We start from the raw sequence: 25,741 nt of genomic DNA, 5'->3' as shown, positions 1-25,741 counted from the left end.
AGATCAAAGAGTACAGAGTTGATGATGGAGAGCAAAGTGTGAGGTAACTAAAGATGATGCATACATCAAATCTGGACCAGAACCACCGGGGATCCCACGCCTGCTGAGCAAATATCCTAATGTGGTGAATGAGGGGCTTCTGAGCTATTTTTAGCCCGTGTTGCCATGTGTGAGAAATGTACTCTGCTGCATGCTCAGGCAAACGATATTTTCTCCGCGCATGGCACAGCCTCATCCTAATCCCATCCATGAATGGAGGAAATTATCAGCTTGAATCCATAAAACTGAGCTGCTGGGAAACGCAGCACAGCTCATGATGCACACACACACGCGCAATCACACTTTCTCTTTAGTAGCTCGTCTCCTTCTCCCTGTATCTCAATGTCAATTTAATCTACTCAGCTGAGGACAAAGCAAACTCTCTTTCCAGAGTCATACTATAATCACATGTAAAATTATATCCCTGTACCCTTTCCACCAGTTTATATTGGTGGTTATTTCATCCTTCACACGTCAGGAGGAACATCGCAAAAATCTAAAATTGCAGCACCTCCACCCAAATTAAAGCCCCCATTAAAACTAGATGAAAATAAATATTAACATCCCTATTTTATAAAATTAAGGAGAAAATTGTGGTGCTGTTGCAAGATAACATGATAATAAAGTAAACTCAAGATAAAAGGATGACATGACAGTCACTGGCGTCCACAGAATACTCGAAAAAAAAACATTCCAAACGCAAATAAGACAATACAAACAAAAGAAAGCAGCCAGAGCTTTCAGTTTTTCAGAAACAAATAAGCCTCCATACATTTAGCCAGCATTGCCAAAGTCCCTGCAATACTCAAATCTTTCCTGTGTAAAGTTGTTAAAAAAGAAAAAAGAACAAGATACTAGCATCTAAAAAACACAATTATGGCAAAAAAAAAAAAAAAAAAAAAAAAAAATATCCAGGGTTGAAATATCAGAGCCCACTCATGTTCTCTCAAATTATGCCTTGTTCTTTAGCATCTGCATTGCATTATGTTCCCAGTATAACACTGGAAATCCCCAGTAGGTAACATCCTTTTCTGTTACACACCCTGATATTTGTGAATTGTGACTTTCCCTTGGGGATGAATAAAGTATCCCTGCTGCACTGACTCACCTGTGGCACCCATCACATATTTGTCAGAGTGGCAGTACCACCTTAATGCCACATGTTCGCAGCAGAGATCGAGTGACTGTGGTGCTGCCTCGCGCAGTGAGGGAGGCTGCTGAGGGTGAAGACTCTGAATGATTAAGGGGCCTTAGACCCTGTCTAGCATCATAGATTTTAATAGTGTCTGAGGCTATTATTGCACTGTTTAAGCTGAAAATCCCAAAAAACTGTGAAAATGCAGTGACAGAAATAGCAACAAAGATTGTGTTCATGAGTTTAATTATAGATTGCTGATGCATCAACCTTTATTCTGCTTTGAAGGCAAAAAAGTGCTTCCCTTGCGCACGACTGGAAAAACCGGGCGCTACTACGAAACTGCACACAAATGTTCTAAAAACATGTTTCAGTCTTGTGGCTATGAAGGAAGTTTCAGATTTGCTAACTGTGTGTCTTATTGTTCTGCTTTCCTGATATGGGTCAAGGTCTGTAATTCTCCACACCAAATCAAAAGAATACTTTTCAGAAGAATTACGCTGCATCTATATCCTTCCTTTCCTCCACTACATCATCGCTTTTTCTCTCTGCCTCCTTCTAGACATCGTGCCCATGAACTAAGGTTTGCTCCACCCTCTCATATTGTGCCAGCTTTGCTTTTTTCTGAAGATCAACAGGAGTGTTTCCTGTGATATCACATGGCTGTAGAACAAGAGTAACTTGACTTCCTACTACATGTATGTAGTATTGAGTAAGTGTCACTGTCTAATGGAAAGGCTTCATCAACCTATTGAAGCATTGGGTCCTGTGAGTTGATGGCTCTTACAGGAGCTAACAGGTGATATGTTCAGGTGCACCGTAAACTAGGTTGTTAACTTTTTCATAAAAGTACCTTTTGTTTTGCTGTCCCCAATCATTGAGTTACTGCAGACTTCCAGCAGAGTTGAAATAAAACAGACCAGGACGCCAAGCAGCTCCTGCTAGAAGGATTTTAATGGTGTGACATTACAACAACTTAATAAAACTTTAAAAATAAAACTTTATTGATCCCATGCCAAGGAAATTAAGTTGCTACAGCCAGCAAAGTATTAAAAGAAGGCAAAAACAGTGGCATAGAAGGCCGTCAAAATAAAGAGGATACAGGATAAAGAATAATAATTAAAAAGAAAAAAAAAAATCAACTATGTATATGTTGTGTATGTTGAATTTCACTTGAGAAATACTGTTGCATGAAAAGAACATGAACTGCACGAGTCAAATGTATATGTACAAAATGTACAGTTGATAAAAATACTGTTGTCGATATGGGTAATAAATACAGTGTCCAACAATAATCAACACAGTGCTACATTCAATGATGCTGGAGTTCCCACCCCCACTGTCTCAGCTTGGCGTGCCTGGGGGTGCGATGGTGGCAGAAAATATTTTTCAAAGTAAACATTAATATAGATAAACAATCTAGGCTACATATATACAAAAGGTGCATAAAGAAAATCACAGTATATATACAAATATTGTACCCCCCACAGGTAAGTACTCCATAAAGGCTTCAGGCTAAATGGACGCCATATACATACTACATGCATATTTCAAGCTGACATGACATACCACAAGAGTTGCAAATTGTCAGTTAAAATGTAGAGAGAAAGCATTAGAAAGAAAAGGTCATTTTCACTATTAAGCATATACTTTCATCATTTAAGAAGATTGCACTGAAACAGTAATACCTAAACACAAAGACCTGTGACAGGCCAGCAAGACTTCCCATCAGCCCATCAGCCCATCAGCGAACCCCTGTGCTGTGCCACTACTGAGGGAGAGAGAGACCAGTGATCAACATTCATAGCAACATACACTTGGATCAACTTTGGCAACCAGTCTCTCAAGGAGGAACTTAAAGGCAGATGAAAAATGTTGTTTTTGTTGGCTTAAATCCAAGTTTTCATCCTGTTGTAGTGACGAATGAAATACAGTTACAGTGCCATCAAGGCTACAGGGTGTGGTCGATACACACTGATGACACAGTCAACACGGCACCATTTTCAGTTTCACAATGAAATTTCAGATTGGTATGTATATTACGTCTCGTTTTTGTTTGCTAACATACCAACGGGTCAACTCAGACACGTTTCCATGTTATCAAGGAAACTATCTCGACACTATCTCGAAATTTCAGATTGGTCTGTATATTACGTCTCTTGTTTTTGTTTGCTAACATACCAACGGGTCAACTCAGACACGTTTCCATGTTATCAAGGAAACTATCTCGACAAATTAGCAGCCATAATGAGCCCTGACACATTAAGAAGGCATCACAGCTGTGCCACAAGTCTGCACTGCCAACAGGCTTTATGTCACACTCTGGATCTTCTTAGTAAAATGCTGTAAGATATTTTTCCAGCTGTAAATGTAACACTGGTACATTATCACCTTTAGAGGTTGTCCTATGGCGAACATGTTAGCAGACTGTTACACATCCTGAAGAGGTGTAGCAATAATAGCATTCATTTGGACTTCTGTTGCAGCTACCTGATAAATTTAATATTCACTCTTCTTTAAAGCTCTTTTTCTGGTCTCCACCAGCTCCTGAGGAAAACATCTATCTCCTCAGCTGCTGAGGAGACAATGTTCACTAGCTTATCAGCAGCTTTGTCCACTGTTTGGTGCTGAGCAGGTGATGAGCCTACAGATAAACAGTGGGTTTATCAGAGCTTTTTAACTGAAAAACAGACTGCTGGGCTGGACATTAGATTTGACAACGCTGAGACAGAATCCAAAGGCAGCCATAAAACCAGAACAATGATCTGAAAGACAACAACACACACTGTAGAGCTGAGGCGAGCCACAGTCAGGCGATAATTCTCTGCAGGTCTGTCATTATGACGAATTACACTTGGCCATTTGATCCATGATTAATATAGATATATTGATTGCAGCAGCTTTAAAATGAACAATACTGAAGAAAAAGAAATAAAAGAAAACATCTCAAACAGTTTCAATAAAAAATATTTAACTCTAACCCTCTTAGACTGCAATATGACTGAGTGTATCTCAATACTGTACTCCAGACTATTCTGGTATATCAAATATTATTACTGTACACTTGTTTTTTTCCCCACTTTTTTTAAATCCCTGGAGGGAAATATGCATTATACTTTAGATCCAGCCTTAAATTTTCAAAGCGCTGTGCAGCCACAGTGCAGAATTACACATTTTAGTATCATGTTGTCTAGCAAACACATTCAGAATTGATGTGGCATTAGTTTTTACAGCTTGTGCTGTCAATGCAAAACAGGAGTGAAATTTAACTAGACTGAACACCTCGTTTGTTGCGATATCTTGTGTAAAGGTAGTAAAGCAAAACACCAGTGAAATACTTTATGGCAGAAATTCCCTTATCACTCTCCCTCCCTCTTGTGACTTCAAGGTGATTCACTACTAGGGATGCAACGATTATAGATTTTGATTGTACGATTATAGTCTGAGGAATAATCACGGTTTCACGATTATTATACATTAATTCATTTCACAACACTACTAATGAACTAATGTATAAAATCACATGAACATTCTTTAGAGATTTTAATGTGCTATTTATTGCTGTCAGAAATAACATAGTAATCAAATAATACAGTACAAAAACAATAAATAAAGATAAACAAAAACTCCCTTTGGAATTAAATAAAGTGACCTCTGCTCTGTAAACATCCATGTCAGTATTTCCCTTTTGAAAAATACAAATGGAGTGAAAGGCTGCAGGACTGTGTCTGCATGGCTATTTTGATCAACTATATTACAAAATTATTTAGTATTTTCAGTTTGTGTATTTTTTCATTGATAGTTAGTGTTTTACACCTGGTATATTAACCTACAAAGCCCAGAGTTTACTCAACACAGATGGGAAGAAGCAAACTGTGACGTTAAACGGTCACTATCTCTTGATGCGCATGGCACTTACGCAGGTGCACCGCTAGCGTAACTATGTTTTTGTTCCGTGCAGGTTGCGCCGAAAATAATGTGCCAGCATAATGTCCATTTTTTGCAAGTGAGAACAGAAACACTCAGTGTAGCGGAGCCTTTGGGATTAAATAACCGAGACGTTTTAAAGAGCGGTTAATAGTAAAATCGGTTAATCGCTGCATCCCTATTCACTACAGCTCTGTGGTAACCATTCAAAGAAGATTTGACAGATTTACATGCTTATCAGGGTTTAGGTCTCATCCATTGGCAAGAAACAGAAAGGCATCAACCTACACCAAAAAAATTTGGATATAAGTATACTACACACAAACAACATGACACTGTGTAAAATAGAAAACAGAATGTGATAACTATCTAGTCCTTTTTGATATATACCTAATAGAAAACAGTACAAAGACAGTATATTTAATGCTTGACCTCATCAACTTCATTGCTTGTTGTAAATACCTGCTTATTCTGAATTTGATGCAGCAACACATTTCAAACAAGTTTGGACTGGAGCAACTAAAGATTGGGAAAGTTGTGAAATGCTCCAAAAACACCTGCTTGGATCATTCCACAGGTAAACAGGTTGATTGGTAACAGGTGATAGTGTCATGATTGGGTATGAAAGGGGCATCCTGGAAAGGCTCAGTCATTCACAAGCAAGGATGGCACTGAAGTTGCCACTTTGTGAACACATGATTATATGAAGGATATTACTACATGAGCTCAGGAAAGCTTTGTAAAACAGTTGTCGGTTATCATATTTTTTTAGCAAATGATTACTGTTCTTATTTGTGCTTTACACAGAGTCCCAACTTTTTTTGAATTGGGGCTGTGATGAATAGTTAGGGCACAATTGCAGCAGAAGGCAGCAGAAGTCTCTGTGATGGAGAGCCAAACTTCAAATTAAACAACCTGCAGATAACCCCGGGCTAAGTGGAAAATATGCTGTGTCATTTGTGAAATCATATTTCGAGAGGTAATGTTCCTCTTGTTTCAGTAAATTATGCAGCTGCCTGCATCTCAAGCAAGAGTTGGATCGGACTTCTGGAGTTTATCCAAAAGTTTTATCCTGTTCAGGCTCTTATTCACTGAGGAGTCTCCTATACACTGATTGTGTTAGTGTGTGTCAGCCAACACATTATACCGCTTTTGGCTGCAGTTGGGAAACAGAATCAGGCTGTGTACCAGCCAACAATACACCACTTCCATACAACAGTGTTCTTGTTTGAAAGGTGATTTGTTAATAAAATTCACGTACTTACATGCAACACTGTTTGTATGTAAATACTTAAATTCTATTAACAAATCACCTTTCAAAACCAGGCTTACATGGTGCTATAATATGCAAACACTGAGGAAAAGTACATAGGTATAACAGATTTAAAAAAAGATTTAAAAAAAAAAAAAAAAAACAATCAAGAGGAAAACACAGAACTGCAAAAGCTCAGTTCCCTTTGGTGTTAGGTGGAATTTTGGGACCTCAGTGATCTCAACATGGCCAGGGGCCAAAATAACTCAGAAATATGAAGTGAGGCCAGCCAGCGAAGTGCTTTATAGATAAATAGAATTTTCAAATAAATTCTGAAATCTATGGGTGATCAATCTACATTGTGACCTATGTCATGTGTTAGTCAAAAGTCTAGCAGCTGCACTTCAGATGAACTGAGGCACAGAAGAGTGACTCAAGGTGGTGAACAGTGAATCACAATAATCAAGAAGGGAGGAGACAAAAGTGTGTTTTTGCACCTTTTGGTCTGCTGTAGGTATCGGTGCCGGCTCCCTAGGGAGTGGTTCGCACCAAAGACATCCTGCAGGATTTTGTATGTAGATATTAAGAGGTCTAGACATCAGAATTTAAAACACAAAAGGACCCGATATCCTGGTGAGGAAATGGGAGGTGGGGTGTTTCAAGTGGATGAAGCACAAGGAACTGAAATTGCCATTACATGAACCAAATTTAGTGAACTGGCTCAACAAGGTAGACAGTTTTGGCAGATACGACGCAACAAACTCAATTGGCACTTGACTGCAGTAGAACGAAGAAAGTACTTTATGAATCCCTCATTAGGGAGATGAATTATATACTCTGTTGTTATCATTCATAACATAGGCCAAAATATGCACACACACAATTTGAACACACAGTATACATTGTTCTTCATGTTTCACCAAATGTCACCTTGCAGATTTGTCGAATACTTGTTCTTTTATGTAACACTGTTCTGGTTTGCAGGCCTATGAACCATGCCCAGGTTTGTTTCCTTACTCTCAAAGGGGTGAAATTACTGTATTGCATGCTTCTCATGTGAACCGAGTGTGTGTCTGTCTACTGCATTAAAAAAAAAAAAAAAAAGACAAACTATGTGTAGACTCATTTGTGGTGTACTTTTAAACATGTTCAAGTACCTTGAAATTTCTTTGTGTTCCGTTAACTCACTATGGACATTAAATTCAGTGAACACCTTTAAACTCACCAGGAGCACTTGTAAACACTGAAGGAGCAGCTTTAAATATCACACTGTAAATCTTAGATTGCCATATTTTTCCTACATCTTTTTAACTTGTATATATTTCTTTTATATCTTTTTATTTTCTATTTTCTATTACATTTTCTATTTCATGTTTATTGCTGTTTGCACCAGGGATTTCAGGGAAATGATATTTCAGTTCCGTGCATGATCCATACATATAGCAGTATTGACAATAAAGTTGACTTGACCTGAAATGTCTTCGTTGTACCTTCAAATTCACTTGTATGTACCTTTAAGTTATCAAAATGTAAAGATTTATTAAACCCCAAATCGGTCTAAACAAATGTGAAATTAAAATAACAACTGAACTTATTAGGAAAATCCCCATTAAACAAATAGACCAGGTGTATTTTTTCCACTTCTGAGTTGCATACTCTTAATTATTCGTAAAGCTACTACAACATGCTTTTTAAAGTCCTTTACACAGTTGAAATACCAACCACCTTAATATGTCTGCCGCCGGATGTGGCCGTGAAGTGGGTTACTCACTCTCCAATGTACGTTTTACCTCTCCGGGCAGCCGCTCCTCGTGCGATTAACAGCAGTCCTGGCTCCCGTGAAGAAAACGGCTCCTCACCACGGTCCGCGACAACATCAAGAAAAGTCAGTCGCTCGTGCTTCATCACCAGAGGTGCGACTGAGTCTCATTTGGTCACACAGTGCGCCATCTGGATTCCTCGTGGCTGGTCGCTTATCTCCTCTGACGTACTGGCTAACCGTCAGCACTTTTAATACAGTTAAAAGTCCGAAAGCGCTTAATTGGTGGAAGCGTGGTGGCTAGCCTCCAGGCTAATGACATCCAAGGCCGCCTCGTGATAGCTCGATGTTAGCTTGACGTTAGCTGAGTGCTCACACTAACTCTCACAGTCTTAATACACTTCATTCAACTCACAAAAGCAGCGACAGTGACTTTCTGTGCCTAACCACTTCACTGTAACTCTTATTAAAGTTCAGAGACTATAAAATGACGAACGGAAATTCAGACCGTTGTCTCCTCCTCACTCCCAGAAAACACGCACACACACCATTGCTTTCACTCTGACGCTATTATCCCGCTCTTAACCAATCAGAAACCACAGAACTTGACGTTGCCTCTTGACTGAATAATTAGAGGTAGACTCATACAAACTTCGGTGTAAGATGCAAACTAGCAGGTTAGGTTTTAACACCTCCCCGCATTGCAAACGTTAAAGAAACGCTTGGTCATGCGTTCAGGGTCAGTAGTAAATCACAAAAACATTACAAAATTAGCCATCACTCAGTTTAGGAGCATTGCTGAAGTGAGATAATTTGTTAAAATTTCAGGATGAACAAACTCTTCCAAGCTTGTTACCACTCAGGTGATCCCTCCAGCTATCAAAACATATGGGCAGGGTGCTCCCTTGGAGTGCTTTTAGCCCATTTCTCCAATTTGATCTCCCTGCACTGGTTACCTATGACCCTCAGAATTGATTTGACATTGTTACTGCCTGTTTTTAAGATATTTGCAGGCTTTGCCTCATTCTTAATTGTTGACCCTCTCACCTCATTGGGTTGTCTGTCCCCTGGGATCCAAAGAGTCTGGATGAGTCACCCTTTTTGAAATTAGGGCATCAAATGCAGTGTTTTCAAATTAGCTTTCTTTTTTTTATGTGTGCACATGCTTGGCCAATAGTCAAAAGCTTATTCTGATTAAAAATCAGAGCTGAGTAGACACTTAAAAATGAGTGTACCAGCCCATCTGTGGAGTACCAGCCTCACAAAACAATGAAAAAATGCCAGTCTACCTGCTTTAAAAGTGTCCCTCCCTCTGTCAGGTAAGTGACTGAGACAGCAGCCAGAGCCCTCCTGTTTCTGGAGTCTCAGCTGAGATGGATGACTCAGCCAACAAACTTTTTTGCATATTCATAATGACACAGTGTTTTCATTATTGTCCGTATTCATGAAAAGTGCTCTAAACTGAACTAATACATCACGTTCTTTGTCCATGCACACCAGACGGACACACAGATGTGTTTCCTGATCACGACGATCAGAAAGGCGACATAATTTGTCTGTGTTTTCCATCATCACTGCAAGTGAACCCTTCCACATTGTCACATTGTTTCCACTGAGATAATGAAAGTATGGATAATTGTCACTTTGAAAATTAGAACTCTTCCTTCAGCAAAAATAAAGTCTCTTATTGAATAAGAAAGAAAGAAGATCACATTCACAGTGGATATTTTTTGCAGTCACAGCAGTGTATTGTTCCAGCCCACATATTATATTACATGAGGAAGAGATAAGAAAAAATGTGAAGCATGCACAAGAAAGATAACCCTGAATAAACAACAAGCACATTCTGCTTATTTTCTTACACCATGAACTTGTGCCAACAGTGTAACATCCCTACTAGTTATCTGTGTCTGGCCTAATATGTAGCTGCTGTTGGTGCGGCTTTTCCAGTGAAGGAGTTGTTCTCTGACTTGATGTTAATAGAATGAAGCTGAGGCGACAGGTGCAGCTGCTGATAGTGTTGAGGTGTGGAGCTCTGACTGATGCCAACTCGTACTTTGCTAAAGGCTTTATTACTAAAATAATGAGTAATTTAGCGTAATTGTGGAGGATCTAAGCCTGTCTGTTCAACATCAAAAGAATTTATTGTCACATTTGAATTTTTATTGTTGTTGGCATGGGAGTTGGGCACTAAGGCTGAATTACCGATCTCCAAAGTGCATCGATCCTCCACACCTATTCACTGGTGATGAGGGAATCATTGAGCATTAACCTGCCTGAGTCACATAGGTATTCAGTTTATAATCCAGTCAAATAAAGGCTACTGTAAAAAAAAAAAAAAATCTAATAAAATAAACATGGCTTTATGACATGATGGCTTTGTCTACAAATGCTTTTCATGCAGACACTGTAGGGGAGGAAGCACTGCCGATAAGAGCTGGAACACACCCCCAGCTGATAACTAAATATACTTTCATGTGGCCAACTCAGAGAAGCCTCAGTTGATAAAGTGTTAAAAATAAAAATCTCATCTGCATTAGTGAGTCTGTCCTCCTGGCATGTTCATGAAAGGATTTCCTGTTCCTCCCACACAGCGCAGTATGTGTGTAATCTTCAGAGTATTAGAGTTTAGCAAACAGCATCAGAGCCTGTAGACACAAATGTGAGGTGGTGTTGAGTCATTATGCAAAGAAACTGTAGATTAGAGTACTTTGCCACAGGGAAAGCAATGGTATTATTGCTCGCTCTCTCTCTCTCTCTTTATAGACACACACACATACATATACATATACACATGTGCAATCCCGTTTTCAAAACGTTTGGACACTGTGTAAAACGTACACAAAAACAGAATGTGATGATTTGCAAAATGCTGAAACCTCAAATTTAACCGAAAATAGCACAAAGACAACATGTCAAATGTTGAAACTGAGAAATTTCATTGATTTTGAAAATTCTGTCCTCGTGTAGAATTTGATGGCAGCAACAAGTCTGAATAAAGTTGGGACAGGCTCATGTTTATCACTCTGTTTCATCACATCTTCTTTTAACACTTTGTCAGCGTTCGTTGGAAACTGAGGAGAAAAACTGATGTCATTTTGGAAGAGGAATGTTTTCCCATTCCTGCTTGATGTACGACTTCAGCTGCTCAGCAGTTCAGTGTCTCCATTGGTGTATTTTACGTTACATAATGCACCAAACATTTTCAGTGAGTGACCAGTCAGGACTGCAGACAGACCAGTTTAGCACAGTCATGCTGTTGGAATACATGCAGAATGTGGTTTGGCATTGTCCTGTTGAAATAAGCAAGGCCTTGTCTGAAAAAGACGTCGGCTACTTGGAAGCGCACGTTGCTTCTCAAACTGTTTTTGGCAGCAGTCTGTCAAAGACTGATGAACCCCTCCCCATCCTCTTTAGGATGCTTTTTTAGGCAAGGCAAGGCAAGGCAAATTTATTTGTATAGCACAATTCATACACCAGGCAATTCAAAGTGCTTTACAGAAGCATAAAAATACATTAAAATCATACATTTCAAAGAAAGAAAGAAAGAAAGAGATTAGAAGAGAATAGAAAAATAAAAATAAAATACAATTAAAGGAAGCCAGTAAAAGACAATAATTTAGTGTTTAAGACAATAATCTAGCATTTAAAATGATTACTTTAAGTAAAAGCTGTGGCGAATAATAATGTTTTCAACTCTGATTTAAATGAGCTGACAGTTGGTGCAGACCTCAGGTGTGCAGGGAGAGTGTTCCACAGGTGAGGAGCATAATAACTGAAAGCTGCTTCACTTTGTTTGGTTCTCATTCTGGGAACACACAATAGACCTGTCCCTGATGACCTGAGAGGTCTGGATACTTCATATGGAGTTAATAAATCTACAATATATTTCGGTCCTAGACCATTTAATGCTTTGTAGACCAACAGTAAGATTTTGAAGTCTAGGAAGTCTATAGGAAGCCAATGTAGTGATCTGAGGACTGGTGTAATATGGTCCATTTTTCTGGTGTTTGTCAGGACTCGTGCAGCAGCATTTTGAATCAGCTGTAGTTGCCTAATTGATTTTTTGTTTAGGCCAGTAAAGACTCCATTGCAATAGTCCAACCTACTGAAAATAAATGCATGAACCAGTTTTTCCATGTCTTCTTTGGACAGACATCCCTTAATTCTGGTTATATTTTTCAGGTGGTAGTAGGCTGATTTGGTAATGAGCTTTAACTGGCTGTTAAAATTCAGGTCAGAATCAATAATAACACCAAGATTTCTGGCTTTATCTGTTGTTGTCAGTGACATGGAATTAAGGTGAGCACTGATCTTTGACCTTTCATTTTTGGGGCCAAATACAATCACTTCTGTCTTATCTGCATTAAGCTGAAGAAAATTCTGGCACATCCACTCATTGATTTGATGAATACAGTCACTCAGTGAAAGTGAGGGACTGTAGTCATGTGATGACACAGAAATATAAAGTTGTGTATCATCTGCATAAGTATGATAAGAAATATTATGTTGCTCCATGATCTGAGCTAGGGGCAACATGTAGATATTGAAAAGAAGTGGTCCGAGAATGGACCCTTGTGGCACCCCACACATCATCTTTTGTCGTTCAGACACATGCTCACCAATTGACACAAAGTAGTCTCTATCTTGTAAGTAAGACTTGAACCAGTGTAGTACAGTGCCAGTAAGTCCCACACACTTTTCCAGTCTGTCAAGAAGTATGTCATGATCAACTGTATCAAAGGCAGCACTGAGATCCAATAATACTAAGACTGAGGTTTTGGAAGCATCATTATTCAGATGTATGTCATTTAAAACTTTGATAAGTACAGTCTCAGTACTGTGGTGTGGACGAAATCCAGACTGAAATGCATTAAAAAGATTGTTCTGCATCATGAAAGCATGCATTTGTTGAAAAACAACCCTTTCAATAATTTTTCCTAGAAAGGGAAGATTTGATATTGGCCTGTAGTTACTTATCGCTGAAGCATCCAGATTAGTCTTTTTTAGGAGAGGTTTTATTACTGCAGTTTTCAAGGCCTGGGGAAAGTGACCAGAGTGAAGAGAATTATTTATTATCTGCAACACATCTGGAGCTATGCAATTAAAGACATTTTTAAAAAAGTTTGTTGGCAGAGTATCAAGGCAGCATGTTGTAGATTTTAACTGTGATACAGTTTCTGCCAGCCTTGTATGATCTAGAAGGTTAAAATGTGCTAGATTAACTGTAGAACAAGAAGGCACAGATGGACTTATCATTTTGCCTGAGCTGGAGCTGCACACTGTTTGTCTTATCCTTGAAATTTTATCTGTAAAAAAGGCTGCAAATTCATTGCATGACTTGTTGGATAGCAGCTCAGGAGGGACTGATGCTGTGGGGTTTGTCAGTCTATCCACAACAGAAAACAAAGTGCGGGCATTATTACAGTTTCTGTTGATAATCTCTGAGAAGAATGCTTGCCTTGCCTTCTTTAGTTCATGGTTATAGGTGTGGAGACTGTTTTTGTAAATCTCATAATGAACCTGGAGTTTAGTTTTTCGCCACCTGCGCTCTGCCTGTCTGCAGACTCTTTTCTGGACTTTGACCAGTGTGGTGTTTCTCCAAGGTGTCTTTTTCCTTCCTGATAAAACTTTTGTCTTAACTGGGGCGATGGAGTCAATAATAGCCATAACTTTGGAACTGAAACTATTTACAAGGTCATCAGTTGAAGCTGAGGGCAGTGTTGGTGATGGTGTAAAACACTGAGTGAAGACTGCACTGGTGTTATCATTAATATAACGCTTTTTGATTACCTCTGTTCCACTTTTGTTAAGAGTAGCAGGTATGGCCATTTTAAATGACACACAGTAATGATCAGAAAGAGCAACATCCATCACCACAACCTCAGAGATATTAAGCCCTTTGGAAATAACCAAATCTAATATATGCCCTTTGTTATGTGTTGAATGTGTTACGTGCTGAGATAGGCCAAAATGATCCAGGATGTTTAGAAGTTCTTTAGCACATCCATCTTTGAGATTATCAACATGAATGTTGAAGTCACCCACTAACACAACACAGTCAAAATCAATACAAACAACAGACAGTAGATTGGCAAACTCATCGGAAAACTTTGCATTGTATTTTGGAGGCTTGTAGATGGTTACGAAGACTGATCGACAGGGAGACTTAGATTGAATGGCAACATATTCAAAAGATTCAAACTGACCATAAGAGACTCTGCTGAATTGAATGCTATCATTAAACAAAATGGCGACTCCACCTCCTCTCTTATGCATTCTTACTTCACTTATGAAACTGAAGTTCGGAGGGGCTGACTCATTGAGAACTGCTGTGCTGTTATCTTGTCCTAACCAAGTTTCAGTTAAAAACATAAAATCAAGCTTGTGCTTGATGATAAAGTCATTGATTAAGAATGATTTGCCTGCCAAAGACCTAACATTTAAAAGGGCTAAATTAAATGTGCTAAAAAGTCCAACATCCCCATGTTTTAGAACATACTGTGGCTGACGTGGAATACATGTTAAATTCGATGATGTGATGTTTCTGGAGAGATGGGCCGATCTTCTCCTCCTACCTATTGAGACATGAATCACTGCTTCCGGCACAATGGGCCCTGGCTTTTCCTTGGAAAAGTCAGGCATAACATTTGCCTTAAAAGCTGGACCCGTAACACATCAGTTACCAACACAAATAGGTGGCTGTGCTGGGCTCTTACTAGGGGACTGGAGTAGGTTCAGATCAAGCCGTGGAGGGGGTGGAGGTGGTGCCCGTCGGCGCTGTGGTGGTGGAGGGGGACAGGGTGGTTGTAGGGGGCGGGGTGGAATTTGGGGGGACAGGACCCCAGATGGGCGAGGGGTAAGTCTGATACCCGCGCTGACGAGTTTGTTCATTTGGTCAGTAAACTCCAGAAGGGGGTAGGATGGTGATGGGATACCCAGTGAAGATGATGAGCTAGATGGAGTTTGGGCAGTTGGAGATGGTGACCTAGGTGGAGTTTTAGTGGTTGGAGTCGGTGAATCCTCACGAGCAGTGGCCCCTGGTGGAGGACATGAGGCATCCCCCTTTTTGCTCTGGCATCCTTCATGGTTAGAGCATACAGGCGGGGGGAGAGTTGGTTCTCCTTCATGTTTTGGTGTTTGCAGCTTTTGTTTGGATTCCTCTTGTCTCTTGTCCTTGGGAGTGGGAACAGTGTTACGCAGGAAGAAAGATAAGTTGGAGGCAAAAAGTTTTACTCCTGACATGTTTAGGGAAAGTCCGTCTCCTTTGAAAAAATGTCTGCGGTCCCAGAAAAAGTTGAAATTGTCAATAAAATGCACTGAGTGGACATCACATGCAGTTGAAAGCCATCTGTTTACTGCCAATAATCTGCTGAATCTCTCTCCTCCTCCTCTGACTGGTGGTAAAGGCCCACTGAAGAAGACCTCAGCATTCAGAGAGCTCACTGCATTTAGCAGTTTATCTAAATCTCGTTTGAGCACTTCAGATTGTCGTTTCGCAATATCATTTGCCCCAGTGTGCAGTACAAGGTATTTCAAAGTTGGAATTTCTGCAACAAGACTGAGGATTCTGTCGGTCATGTTGGAGACCGCATCATCAGGAAAGCACAATACTTTCGTGTTTCTGCTGTACATGCTTCCCACGTCTTTAATAGCAGAATCACCAACAACCAGAGTCTCAGGACCAGTCAGTAGCTTTCCGTGTAGCTTTCTAGCTTCTGACTTCCTGTCAGGCCTTACCCTTCTCTGTGAGTCAGAGGAGTTATCCAGGTTTTCAGTTGGAGATCCAGGGTCCTGCAGTAGTGGAGCAAACCGATTTTGTAACTGCACACTAGCTGGTTTGGGAGCTTTGTTGCTCACCTTCCCTTTAGCTTTTATCCACAGCTGTGCCTTACTCTGCACAGGTGTTGAGGAGGATGATAACGCAGGCCAGCCTGTTGCATCACAGATCTCTGGGCGCTGGGTTCTACCTGTTGGACGTCTCCCCATATCAGCTGATTTACTCTTGGGCTTTGTCCCAAGAGCATTCCAGGGAGGACTGATACTGGCAGATTTATTACCCGGTACACAGCCCTTTAGTTTCGTGGGAGCTGTATCAGAGCCAATTAGCTGGATGTTAGCATTCTCCAGTCCGCTGTTTTGAGTCAGCGGCAAAGTGCTGTCATTTCCACAAGGTCTGTTCACTTCTGCGTTTATTTCCAGACGCTGAACTTTAGTTTTATACCCAATCATGTTACTGACCTGTACCCAGTTAAGCTCATTCATTGTGAGATGTTCCACCAGCTGTTTTCTTTTAGCATATCACTTTTGTTTTCTTTTGTTGTCCCTGTCCCAACCTTTTTGAGACGTGTTGCTGGCATCAAATTACATATGAGACCATGATTTTCAGAAAACAATGACATTTCTCAGTTTCAACACTTAGGGTGTTGCCTTTCTGCTGTTTTCAATTAAATATGGTGTTTCAGTGTTTTTGGAAACAGGGTTGTATGTGTTTTTGCTGAGGCTGTCAGAGGCTATTAATGCCTTTTAAGTTTGTTTGTTTGTGTGTGTGTGTGTGTGTGTGTGTGTGTGTGTGTTTTGATGGTTTCATCCCAGTTATTCAATATTAAGCAAGACTTTTTGCAATGTATATGTAGTAAATCACACAGCTCACTTGTGCATGACTCACTTGAGCAGGTGCTGATGTTGCTGATTGGCTGCAGTCACTGCTTGGACCTGCAGCTGTCCAGCTATGTGTGGCATTTCTTTTATTTTGACCACCCACTCCATTTTTTTGGATTTTCAGTCATCACACCGTACACTGAACGTTGCACAAGGTAGCTCCACAAGTTTCAGTACACATTGATTTTGTAATTTGGTTTTAAGTGAGGGCTTTTAAAGTGCAAGGTTTACACATTACATTTTAACATCAACTGAAATCTTGTGTGCTCTCCTCCGTCTCTAAAGTCAGTCTCAGCATGTTCAAAAGCATTCATTTTAACTTCAGTTCTAGACATTGCTTGTTTGTGCAGCAAACAAAGCACAGCGGTGTTAAGACATGTCATTAGATACCTTTGCCTGACGTGCCAAGACCTATGCAAATTTTTTCCCAGCAAGAATTTGAACCTTTTCTGCTCATATGTACGGCGTAAACATCATGATAGTGTGTGGAAAGAGAGTGAGAGTAACTCTAACTTACTGTCTAACCCCAAATCTCTCTCACTTCTCTAAATGTCTCTCACACAACAACTCTTTGCAAGACACCAGGACGTACTTCAGGTTAAATGCAACAGTTTATTACACAGCGTGCTTATATTTACAGTGACACTGTTAGTATGAAAGAAACATGATTGATATTCACGATTTCAGGCAGGTAGCCTTGTAGGTTTCCATGAAGCTGAGTCAGCATTAATGGCAGCCCATGAGTGAAGTGGATTATGAGTATTGTTGCATTTAGGAACCCCAGACTGTTTCAGCAGAGATTACTGGGGAGGTCTAGTCAACCAAATACATAGTGGTGAAAAAACAAATCTGCTTCACAAAAACAAGAAAATACCCTCTCCTTAAACACTTCAATGCCAACACGTCAAAAGTATTTGAGGACCATTTTCACATCAAAAGGGAACTTTAGCCTTTGACAGGAGGAGTATAGAGTTACAAACTGGCGTGTTGACGTGTTAAGACAGGGTTTAACAGAATTCACCAGGAGGAGAGGTAAAAAGACATAATCGCATTACTGTAGGTTTAGGATCCAGTGTCAGTTTGACCCATACTAGAGATGAAAATCAGGATATCTCAGGTTCTGCTGCCTCACCTTTGAGCATGCCTTTTTAAACAGCCTCTCCCAAGTCCCACAACTTTACTTGAATTGCATTGATTGAGTACTGTAGTATAATTTTTTCTAACAGATATGTGACAACTTGAGAGGAAACACTGTAACCAATGGTAGCTGATAGTAGCTGATTTGCTGAGAATGATATTGTAGTGGAATTGATTTATTGAATGTGATATTGTAGTAGAAACGGTTTGTTGAAACTATAGTAAAAGCAGAGAGATAGAAAATTACGAAATCAACTAGGCTCATAGAACATCCTCGTGATCAATCTTAGCAGCACTTTTTGGGACTTTCCATGTCTGTGCAGCTGTCTTGGCAGCTGCTGTTTCTTTGTGTGGCACATTGAACTCTAGTAATCTCATTTAACCTTACTGTCTGAACAAAGGCCTTTAAGCATGTATTCTCTTATAACCCATATTTGTGTGTTTCATTATAACTACTGATGAATTGAATGTTCTTACAATCTCACTATGATTTGATATAATCTCAAAGTGCACTTAATGATGATATTATTGTGTGATATGCCTTCATAATTTGTAGTATGCATTTACTGCCTTATGTTGAGATTTGTTTATCTTTTTACAAAAAAAATAGAAAGATAATGGTGTAATTTGAGAGAAATAGAAAGAAAATAAAATAGAGTGCGTTCTCAGGCTGCACCTTTAATGTATTAACACGAGCTTTTTGGCCCTTTTGTGGTTTGTAAATTCGGTTTCAACATTCCACAACAGCACCCATTTCATTAAGTTTAACAAGAAGACACTTAGCCACCAAAGATTGACAGATAATCTAAATAATGCCCCTGTATTCTTGGTCCACAGCTGGAGCAGATCTGTTAGCATGCAGGAGGAAGCAGAGGAATCTTGAGTTATGTGGTAGAAGGTGAAGCTGAGTTGGTGATGGATGCCTGAGGAAACAAATAAGACAAAGAGGGCCAGTTTCAGAATAAACAGAGGCATGGCAGTGAACCACAAATTCAGACAGTGATTCAAAGTGATGGATGACACAGAGTGGGATGAGGGGAGGAATGTGGAAAATGCTGCTCAAGTGTAAAGTGATTCAGAAATAATCAGGAAAAAATCAGCTCAACTAAAGGGGGGAGAGGCAACGTGAAATGATGCGTTCTCATTCATCAACTGAGAGCATTTACCTCTCACTCCTGGAGAGTCAAGTTCTAAACAGTCTGCAGCAACAGTGAACTGTGGCCTTTCCGAAACTGATGTAACTAAGCGACATATTCTTTTGCTAACGACATGGGATGGCGATGTCTGCTGGTCCGACACTTGCTTCAGGCCTCTCTAATTAGTGACGTATTTTGTGTTAAACTCCTGGATTTTGCCTTGTGCTCAGGATCGTTCCTTGTCTGCCTGACTTCCTGCTCCTTTGCCTGCTACCTGCTGATCCTTGTCCCATTCCATCCTGCCCACGGCATTCACCATCGCTCTCAAACCTCATCTTTTTAACTGTGTCTGTGTCCTGTGTAGCAAGCACCACTGTGTCCACTGTATTTAGCACTGTGATAATCTATCACAAAATGTTGTCTGTGGCACGTTTCCCCCAGCGCAAAACTATTCTATTTTTAAAGTGGGAAAACATTTTGAGGTAAAAGTAGATGCAACATAAAACATAAAAAATAAGTAGCATGCAAAATGAGTTTGGAAGAAGGATGAAAACATACCTCTACTCTATCTCTTCATCTGTGACATGAACACAGTCATGAGGGGTTTCACTGAGGACGAAAATGCATTGCCTTGTTTGAAAACATGTGGAGAGGTACTGCGTGGGTTCAACCACAGTTCGCAAGCCGTAATGTTCACCACATCCCAGGTTTTCCTTCTCAAACCAGTGACTATCAGATATATCATCTGGGATGTTGTCACCAGTAGCCTTCTCCAGCTGTGAACACACAAAACACAACACCGAGGTCCCATTTTAGGCACTTTGCAGGAAGCACTCACACCCTGCAGGATCGAAAAGCAGCTCTAAAAAGTTTGCATGCTCCTTCTTGGAGAAATCAGCTGTGGTCAGAGAGATGGATGTAGAGAGAGGTGACCAGGGTGGCCATCTGAACACTGACTGACCCCTTTTCTAGATGTTTTAACATCGGCAGGGCTGTCAGCTTGGTTTCAGAGGGTTACAGTAGAATCAAATAGTGAGAGGTTTTCACGGTGGGAAAAAAAGAGAATAAATATGTTCATTACAGCTTCTCAGTGCAATCAACACCTCCCCCGTCAATCCATGTCTGGATATTCATTATATTCTGTAATGTTTTGTAATGCAGTTGTTATCTTTATAATGGATGATTTAATTTGAAGGTGTGGAAGTGCTCCAACTGTGTGTCATGTAACATTGCATAATGGGACTTTTACTTCTGGAACCAGGAGCGCCCGAAATAACTCCTCCCCTTTCGCAACATCCATCTCAGTCATCACACATGATCGTTGTCAGCTCTGCGCTGTTTCGTGCTGCTCTTCTATTGGTAAGAGCTGTGTATTTTATCACTGACTGGTGAAAACGGCAAACTTGTTACAGTCACTTTTCTTGTCTGCAATGGGTTAGATATATGTTGTGAAAATGAATAATGAACTTTTGAAAGATGCCTTCACAACCTCTGGTGAATGAAACAATTCAGAATGAGGGTGCATGATTGTCCCAGGAATCAAGAAAACGATGACAACAAATGACTCGCCACCAGTGTTACATGCATTTCACAGGTAAACTGTTTTTCATGCTTTTTACTGACCTGTTCTTGATTTATGCTGAGAACAAACTTATATACACATGTTTATATTTACCGTCAGGCTGGTTCCATCCACTTTTGGCAAATAGTAATCATTGTCAAGCTGGAAATGTAAAGCCATCTGGTTTTTCTGGTCTCTTTCACGTCTAAATATGTGCACTGAAGGTGCTGCGGAAGAAGCAAGACAACATATTTACTTTGTGTCAATGAATAATAATAATCCATAATCATTCAAAATCAGATTCAAATCAGACAGCCACTCACTGTAGAAAGCCCATATACAGACTACAGACACAGATCAGTGGGGCATCAAATTGGCCCTAACAGTTACTGTTATTTTAAAACAGCTGTGGTCTTTAGAAAATAGCTGTACCATCCTTTCTGCCATTTTGACGCTCGACAGCGCACAGCTTCAGTCCATCGTGGAACCTCTGGACTGTCACAAATTTCCCCTCTTTAATCTTCAGAACAGACATCATGCTGCCTCCTCAGTGGTGGTCTGAATGAGGGGAGGGAAGAGCCTTGAATCAGTCACAAACACAATCTGCAGGACTTCAGAAGCTTCATAGAAGCCAGCTTTCCAAGAGAACACTGTGCAGTACCTAAGTGTTTCATCTAACTATCGGAAAAGACAAGGCTTGTGATGAAACATTAATGCTCACTGAGGATCACTGATTATCAAGGCTGCAAACAAATGTGCTTGCAGCTGAGTGGAGTACAGTATTTCTGCCCACCAGACTGCTAAACTAATCCACATAGATTCCAGTTTTATGCACAGGTATAACTTTGAATAACCTTACAGGCAATTGATGGCAATAAGAATCTCAGTGTCTCCTTAAAGGTACATTATTTTCAACTATTACTGGTTAATCTTTTGATTGTTTTCTCGATTAATCAATTAAACTTATAGTCTGATTACTGACAGAAATATCCTAACCTAAGGCAAAATCTTCAGATGTATTTTGTCAGATCAACAGTTCAAAACCCAAACATTTTCAATTTAAAATTCCATGGCAGATATAAAGCAATTTTCAAAGTAGTTGCTGATCCTTTTTCCGACCACTGACTAGTTTCAGCTCCAGGTGCATGTCATCCTCCCCTCTCTCCTCATGTTTCCTGTCAGCCTCTGCACTAAAAAAAAACGAGGCAGAGGCAAAAATGCCAAATACTACTACTACTACTACTACTACTACTACTACTACTGATAACAATAATAATAATAAAAGCAAAAACATGATAATCTTAGAAAACATGAGATATTATTAATATTGTAGATTAGCTACCCAACAGAATAAAATAGTTACCAGCCACCTTCAAGTGAACCATGAACTCACCACTGTTAACAATCCAGTAGTCCAGTGGTGAAGGAGGTATCCAGATCCTTTACTTGCGTAAAAGTCCCAGTACTACACTGGAAAAATACTCTGCTGCAAGTAGAAGTAGTGCACTGAAAATGTCCCTGAATGATTATTGTTCTGGCATCAACAACAGGATGCGTCCTGTAGACTGCAGTGCACACCGACAGTGATGCAGCACAATGAGGCGGCTGCTGCCTGCAGGCTGGCACTAAGTGTACAGACCTCCTGCTGTTACTGCGCTGTCCTGACAGATGAACCAATGCCAAAGTCAGGTTAAAGTCTACGGGGAAGTGGAGGGCAAGGTTACAGTGCATGCATCAATCACTTACCGCCAGTGATACCAATGTCGTGAAGCCGCGGAGTCGAGGATGGAGCGCAGTGGGCGCGGTGTGTTGCACGCACTGCGGCCCTGCACACTCTTTTAAACCGGCGGCCCTGCAGGCTGACTCAGGCGCTCCGCACGTAGCTTGAGTGTGTGCCAGCAGGTGACTGTGGGATGGACCGAAACACTTCATCCTCGGAGTGAAAGCGTGCTGACGAGATGCAAAACAAAGGCTGCCCGTGCATGAGACGACTTCGGGCCAAGTGAACTGATGCTTTTCTGTTTGCTCTTGACTTTTTCTGGTATTTTATTTTTACTGTCATTCAACTGCAAAAAGAAAAAAAAAGAAAAAAAGAAAAGAAAAATAGAAAAAAAAAAAAAAAAAAGCCTGAGTTACTGTCTGCCCTCACTCCCCATTCCTCAAGCTCTTCGCAGCTTGGGTAGAGCTTGTCTTGCAGCAGAATCCCCAACCCTGCCCAACAAATGACATTGACAGTCTCCTGTCTCCTGATGTGTTTATTTTGCCGGTTAGATTTGATGGATGATGTTTGGTGGGGTCATGCTTGCTGACAGTTGGCTTCGTTTCCAACCTGAACACACCTATCCACTGCAGGCGCAGGGAGTGGGGCAGGCCTAACCTGGAACAAAAGAAATCACTGTGAAGGGATGCCATGGTGGAAGCCATTGAGTGAGTGTTTGCTATAAAGTGAACATGTGTCTTGTAGCCTGTGTTTCAGCCCATGGACTTTAGTCGCTGCAGGCACATGTTGTAGGAAAACAAATAAAACACACTGTCAGTGAACATTCAGCAGATACTTCCACTGTCAACATTTTGCCCCTTGCTCATATTTGATGTTCCAAATTAGCAGTATGTTAGTATCATTTTTAGAGACCAGGTCAGAGTTATGCAAATTTCATCAAACTCAAATGCATTGAATAACATGCATCAAGTCAGAAATAGATCAACCTCAACGACAGAAAAGGTTTTCACCCCAGCTACAAGAAAGGGCCAAATGCTCAAATTCAGGAGCCACCTTATGACATTTCTCTGGTGCTCTGCAAGATGATTGAAGCATAGATTATTCACAGTGGTTTTGATATTTCAAAACCAAAAGAAAGATAGTTATCTGAAATCCTTGTGTCTCACTCCCTTTCGTCCCCTCTACCTTTTACTTGACACGTAACAGTGCCACTGCGTACGCTCCCCCTAGCGGCCGACAGGGCAAGAGGACCCGAATGCTGCTGTGTGAACTGGTCAAGGAGTGAATATTAATTTGATTGAAAAACGGTGAAATTCATCACTTCAGAAAACAATGTATGAATTTCATTTTAGTGTGATACTACAGTGCAATCTGCTTTGTGCTTTTCTTAAATTCTCGGTATGTATAGATTTGATTTAGTTACTTTATGTTGGTATGATTTCTATTTGTACTCAGTGACTTATTTGGACTCAAGTGTTTAAATATTTTGTTTAAATGTTCTGTACCAAACATGTAAGGCATCAATATATTGTTCTAGACATGATTACAACTGAATAAATAAACCATTAAAATGCTGGATGTTTATATATCTAATATAGACGAAAACCACAACAATGGTATTCATATATCACATGGAAAAGTGCAATATTCCAAAGAAAATATCACGAGTGGAACAATCAATTTGATATTTTGATGTGATTTTGCCATGTCAAGATATACTGTGTTGATATCAGAGAAATATTAAGGCTGTGGTTTTAGTATGAACCATATTTGCTTTACTCACGTGCACGTTCAGTCCTGGGCTGTTCTTCATATTCTTGGTTGGGCTCATACAATTTTTGGGGAAATGGGATCCAGAAAAAACTGTTTTAACAGTTTGGCCTCAACCTCATTCAACAATTTTGGAACCTAATCCACAAACACGCCCTCTTGCAGCTGAGCTGACACAAACACTTTTTTTTTTCTTTTTCCAGAGAATCTGAATCGATCTCATTTCCAGTATTCATATAACATCTCACAAATGCTTGTAGGAGAACGTGCCTGAAGTTGTTTATTTTCACAGAGGGGAAACATTCTGAGGATGTTGAACTATATAAACAAAGACGTAGCATGAGCACATGATGTATCGTCGATGCAAAGTATTAGAAGCATCTTCCATTTTAGAATGTTTGAAAATCAGGTCACCCCAGCGTCCACAGAGTGAGATCAGATGTTTGGTTTTTTCCCTCGTCACAGGTGTGTCTTACATACAGATACCTGGACGCTCAGTGTTTTTCAGCGGGAGTTTAAAGATGAAAGAAAAGGAGATGACAGAAAAGAAACATCCTCTGTAAAGGTGTGACTCGCAGACACCATCAACACCCCAATGGTGGAATGAATCCCATTTTTAGGAAGAGCCCTGGTTGCTAAATATGTTCTGCAGTATAAACGTGTAAGATAGTCTGGACTAAATGTCCATTGAGACTATGAGTGTATTTAAATTCCACTGAATGTAATCTTGCGCACCTTAGTAAAAACAGACTAATGCTGCAGTCATGACTGAGGTTTGGTCTGCGGTGAGTCAGTGGATACACAGAACCCATCGATGAGAACACATTCATTGAAAGCACGGACCATTTAGTACCTTATGACAAATAGCGTCACGCACAAAGTGTCTCTATGATTCATGACAGGACTAACAAACAAATATGATGTCAGAATTCAGTCATCTCAGACATGTCGGCTGTAATGGAAATCTTGAGACTGAAATATGAGATATTTCAAGGATTATGCAATGCAACAAAATGGTGCATTATTTCTATGATTTAGTCAAGAATTGTCATAGCTGGATTACAGACTAGACAGTCCTGAGGCAGAAATTAACCTGGTAAGGCCCCCAGGCAGCGTCACTATATTTTACCAGCAGCAGTAATTTAACTGCAAATGTAACTGGGAGAGATGTATGTTTGCAGCACAAATAAAACAAAAGTTATTAAAACTATGTTGAAGACAGTGATGTTTCATCTTGTGCAGCATTTGGTAGATATGGGGGAGTTAGCAGCTAACTGGCGACAGAAGGAAAGCGACGTACAATAGACAACAAAGTGTTTCCAAAGGCAACTGGACCTTGAGATGTAGGGACGAGGGACATTCCTTTGAGGACAATAATGTACATATTTTGAACAGGGAAGACAGAGGGTTTGAAAGAGGAGTGAAAGAACCCATCCATGTCAAAGTGGAAAGACCATCACTGAACAGAGGAGGTGGTCTAAGACACCACTTACCAGCCACCTTCAATGCAGACCTGAGATCTGTCCCCAGGCATCTTAACAGCCATTCACACCAGGACTCACGTGACCCCACTGAGTCTCCCACCAGCTTAAGATCCCAAACAACATGTACTCTAAAGGAAGCGTTGGATGTGTGCTGGACGAC

General features: G+C 40.3%; 1 long non-coding RNA gene across 2 annotated transcripts; it reads right to left on the bottom strand.

Moving 5' to 3' along the window:
• Positions 1 to 17,365: 17,365 nt before the first annotated feature.
• LOC143320330 (uncharacterized) lies at positions 17,366 to 22,827 on the bottom strand. 2 transcript variants are annotated; one of them, XR_013077148.1, is made up of 5 exons: positions 22,354 to 22,827; positions 21,040 to 21,165; positions 20,722 to 20,834; positions 19,605 to 19,822; positions 17,366 to 18,833 (listed from the first exon to the last, which is right to left on the bottom strand). It is a non-coding gene; the product is annotated as an uncharacterized LOC143320330 (long non-coding RNA). The 2 variants fall into 2 exon arrangements; XR_013077149.1 differs by having other exon boundaries at positions 22,001 to 22,380.
• Positions 22,828 to 25,741: the final 2,914 nt, after the last annotated feature.

Source organism: Chaetodon auriga, chromosome 5 (assembly GCF_051107435.1).
Source record: "Chaetodon auriga isolate fChaAug3 chromosome 5, fChaAug3.hap1, whole genome shotgun sequence".
Classification (NCBI taxonomy): domain Eukaryota; kingdom Metazoa; phylum Chordata; class Actinopteri; order Chaetodontiformes; family Chaetodontidae; genus Chaetodon; species Chaetodon auriga.
The sequence above is the reverse complement of the archived record's forward strand: the minus strand, read 5'-3'. Positions and strand labels throughout refer to the sequence as shown.